Source organism: Agrilus planipennis, unplaced genomic scaffold (genome assembly GCF_000699045.2).
Source record: "Agrilus planipennis isolate EAB-ADULT unplaced genomic scaffold, Apla_2.0 scaffold128, whole genome shotgun sequence".
Classification (NCBI taxonomy): Eukaryota; Metazoa; Arthropoda; class Insecta; order Coleoptera; family Buprestidae; genus Agrilus; species Agrilus planipennis.
In genome coordinates, this window is record NW_020438862.1 from 883,587 (window position 1) to 888,456 (window position 4,870).

Consider the following 4,870-nt stretch of genomic DNA (forward strand, 5'->3'; position numbering starts at 1 on the left):
TTTATTCATTTTCAACACATCAGCTTAAGTTGACAACGCATTTTCTGCTCGTTCGTAAAACAAATCGCACTCTTTAAAGAACAACTTCGCAAGGTTTAGGTGTAGGAAGTACATACGCGCAATTTCCTTACGGAAATAGACGAAACAAATGGGAAACCATCCTTTACTGGAAGCGTGGAAAAGGGAAAATAAACAATGGACAATTTTCCCACATAGGAGTGTATGAGAATTCGCAGCTGTTGCCATCTGCTGCGCCTGATAAGTGCCCTTTCGTTCTCAGAAAAGTGTAGAGAATTTCTTGTTGAAGCAATATGTATGATTGAAATCCTTTTTCTCAACGATTTCTTCCCGTTCAGGGTTACCATTTATGCGGAGAGCAAGCCAAATCACTTTTGCGTAACATCTGGTGAAAAGTGAAGTCACATTGGTTTCATTTATTGGCCCTATTGACCGTTACGTTTCTTTATTTCATCAACTTTATTGAAAAAAAAAAAAGAAACTCAACGCCTAAAATAATAATCTATGTATATTAGCAAATACAGGCTGCGCATCGCCATCTAGTGTGTATTTACTGCTACTGAAGTATTTTAACCGTTAGATAAGGCTTTATTAAGGTACTTCAACGACGACACAGTTTACATTCATATATACCTAAACAATATTGATACGGTCGTTTCAATCTTATTTGATCTCATCACTGCGTCTCAATAAATTACTAACCGAACCGAATAAAATTTGGAGCATGAGAGTTTGTAATATCCAAATTGGTGCCGATAATTAGGAAGTGTAGGGCAGCTAACGAACAGTGAATTGATAGGAGGTGTAAGAAAGTAGAAGAAAATTTTGCAGTAGGTAAAACTGATGAGGCTTATAATGTAATTAAAAGGCATTGTTTTATTAATTACTAATAGTGGTCAATGTTAATATGCAACATCAACTTGAAATCACTTTTCGATTTTGAACCACTACAAATTTCCTCAAATTAATGAGAAAAATATTTTTGTTGCTGTTGTCACCCTCATTAATTTGAGGAAATTTGTTATGGTTCAAAATCGAAAAGTGATTTCAAGATGATGTTGCTGCATATTAAGATTGTTATATGCTCATTTTGGCCGTCACTGTTAGTTTAATTGAAACATTTTTCAAACAAAACTTTCTCTGAAAGTTTAATCAAAAAGTGTTTAAACTAAACTTGTTCCCTATTTTAATACAAGCTAGTTTGTATTATCCAAAATAAAGGGAGCACCCTATTTAGATAGGGGTGCCAAAAAAAAAGAATATAAGGTGATTTGAGCCAGTATAAAAATTAAGTTCTTTAATTTTTTTTTTTTAATTTCTTAGTATGCATTTCAAGTAAAAGTAGATTCAATTACTAATAAGAATAGATTAATTGGAAGTCAGTTTAGGTGGATGGTTACATATTACTTAAATTGCAAATTTGTCCCTCTGTTAATTTTAAAAAGTTGTAAAGAGTAAGTTCTTTACCATGGAATCTAAATTTATTTTATTTTAATACTGTTTAATTCCACAGGAATATTACACATCATACGAGGTTGGTCCTTCATTGTAGTATTCACTGTTTCACACTAGAAGGAAGTTTGTAATTTCTTGTCCACTGAACACCAGTATATCAAGAGTAAGTAAATTTTTAATTTTTCCAGTAGGAAGAAAAAGCAAAAGTTATATCATTCTCATTTTTTTAAGATTCCTATATCCCTTTTGCTGTAGTTTTTATTAACTATTCAGTGTAATCATAAGTAATTTTATAGTGAAGTAATTTTATAGTGAAAATGTTATCATTTTCATTATATCATTACTTATGGTTACATTAGAGGGCATTGAAAATAATGAGTATTCACATATATTTTCCTCCGTATACACAATTCACAAACGATTTTCGATCGATTGTCTATTTTAAAATTAATTTTTAAAGAATGCTAGCTGATGATAAATTCTCTTAATTAATAAATTAATTACCGATTAACTAATTGGTCACAAATATTCACAAGTGCTAGGTATAGCTGGATGTTTAAAAATTTGACTTTATGTTTTATATTGGCTAATTATACGCAGACAAATAATAATTAATATTGAATTAGATATTTTTTTGCCTGTGTATACTTAGTCAACACAGAACAAAGTCAAATTCCTAAATTTACATCTATGCCAATCTTTTGAGACTTTTTGGTGAAGCTTGTAACAAATGATTTTGTTTGTAACTAATTCGTTAATTAATAATTACAGGAAAATAAAAATAAAATGAATCAATTGAGTTACTGTGAAATTTGACTAAACAAACACTTAGAAACCCCAAGGTATTTTGTATTTCGATGTTCTTGAGCATTTATANGTATATCAAGAGTAAGTAAATTTTTAATTTTTCCAGTAGGAAGAAAAAGCAAAAGTTATATCATTCTCATTTTTTTAAGATTCCTATATCCCTTTTGCTGTAGTTTTTATTAACTATTCAGTGTAATTATAAGTAATTTTATAGTGAAAATGTTATCATTTTCATTATATCATTACTTATGGTTACATTAGAGGGCATTGAAAATAATGAGTATTCACATATATTTTCCTCCGTATACACAATTCACAAACGATTTTCGATCGATTGTCTATTTTAAAATTAATTTTTAAAGAATGCTAGCTGATGATAAATTCTCTTAATTAATAAATTAATTACCGATTAACTAATTGGTCACAAATATTCACAAGTGCTAGGTATAGCTGGATGTTTAAAAATTTGACTTTATGTTTTATATTGGCTAATTATACGCAGACAAATAATAATTAATATTGAATTAGATATTTTTTTGCCTGTGTATACTTAGTCAACACAGAACAATGTCAAATTCCTAAATTTACATCTATGCCAATCTTTTGAGACTTTTTGGTGAAGCTTGTAACAAATGATTTTGTTTGTAACTAATTCGTTAATTAATAATTACAGGAAAATAAAAATAAAATGAATCAATTGAGTTACTGTGAAATTTGACTAAACAAACACTTAGAAACCCCAAGTTATTTTGTATTTCGATGTTCTTGAGCATTTATATAATTAACAGTTATTGTATTAATTGAACACATACAAAATGATTCGTCACAAACATTTACGAACGATTGACATAGGTGAATATTTCACTTTATACTTGAAGTTATTTATAGTGGGTAGTTAATTAAAAAAATTAATTATCAATGCCTCTAGTATGTGGTTAATTCGTTTTTCTTCTTTTCTACAGATTGACGATAAAAGAGAGGGGGAGAGAATGTCGAAGTTCTTTTTGAGGACAACTTGTCTACCGTGGTGTTCTTGCTGTTCATCTAAGGCAATCCTGTTAATAAGGTGAGCAGATATGCCATAATATATATAATACATTGTAGTGTCTGAATTTAAATTTACCGCTGCTGTACTCTGTGGTCTATTACTATCTCTGTTCTATGGAGAGGTAGTATGATGTCTTGTCTATGGTTAGGTAAGATCTATAGATAGAGTTGAATCTATGAATGTCAGTTAGTTAATGTCAGTTGTCAGTCATTAAGAGATGGTTAATTTAAAATAAATTCAAAATAAAATTCAATTCGAGTGTTATGAACAACTACGACAGAAACAAACAAAAGGGTTCAGCATTACTTTAACATTGTATTATGCACTATTACTAGAGAGACTGAAGTAATTGTACCTGAATACTGTTTCATTAGAATTCATTTTGCAGGAACATAATAAACCCTCTGGATGCCATGTTAAGAGCATTGGTTATATCAGTCCTCTTATTCCACAAAGTAGCAGCACCTTAAATCCCAAAGGAAAGTGCGTTTCCCTATTAACAACAGAAACAATGCGTTGCTAGCAAAGGAAAGATTTATGACAGTGAATTGGTAAGTAATCATGTTAGTTAAAAATAGTAAATTAAAGTCCAGAAAGCTCAACTTATACATTTGTAACCTACTTTCTATAGTCCAATATTAAGCTTCATTTTAATAATGTTATAAGCAGAGCTGTGTTAATGTAGAATTATGTTCTTTCCAGCAGTGTGAAAGTTAGTATATATTTTAAATTTTATTCTATAAATAGTAATAGAAACTGTATATTTTAAGAGTAGTACTTAAATAGTTTTTTGCCCATTTCTACAGATTTCAATGAAATATTTCTTTCACTAATTTCAGGACTCCTAGAGTGTTCGTATGTCAAATTATGTAAATTTAGTAGTTTAATTATAATTTCATTTAAAAAATCTTATTTTCTCGTAATTTAAAAATGGCAGTAGAATAATGTTCCATAACTTTGAACTTTGGCGAGTCTTTGTTTTTGTAGGCATTTGTTTTTTATCGTTAATGAAATAATTTCAAAAGCAACGGATTTTCGGCTTACCCTGTTACAAATTCCTGAATAGGATATGTATCAATTTGGAAATAATGTAATACTTACTCATATTCGTAACCTCTCGAAGGATCATCGTTTCTGTTGTACGTTAATATGTAAGCTGTTGCTGGATTTTGAACAAACCGCGCAAGTTCCTCCCGACTGATGGAAATCGCTGGAAAAGCCGTCGCAAATCCAACACAAAAAATTAACACCAGCGGCTACATCAAAACAAAACGTCTTCGTTAAAGGGCTTTTACGCATGTATGTATGTACGTTATCTATGCACACTAATTAATGAACTAGTACTTTTAATATTAACTAATTTATACCAGATAATTTACAATTTCCATCGATAAAAAAATCTTTTTAAACATTTTAAATCGTTTCTATTTTACCTTTCGACCTTCGCATTTTTGTAAAGCTCCATAAATTTAGTAATAAATAATTTGCAACAGACGACTTATGTGCCATTTCGAAAGAGCATTAGCATATTAGCCGGAGGAT

At 29.9% G+C, this 4,870-nt stretch overlaps 1 long non-coding RNA gene across 1 annotated transcript; it reads left to right on the forward strand.

Annotated features, from left to right (window-relative positions):
* Positions 1–1,499: 1,499 nt before the first annotated feature.
* LOC108743217 lies at positions 1,500–3,876 on the forward strand. The gene is made up of 3 exons (XR_001938781.1): positions 1,500–1,636; positions 3,243–3,346; positions 3,717–3,876. It is a non-coding gene; the product is annotated as an uncharacterized LOC108743217 (long non-coding RNA).
* The last annotated feature ends 994 nt before the right edge of the window (positions 3,877–4,870 follow it).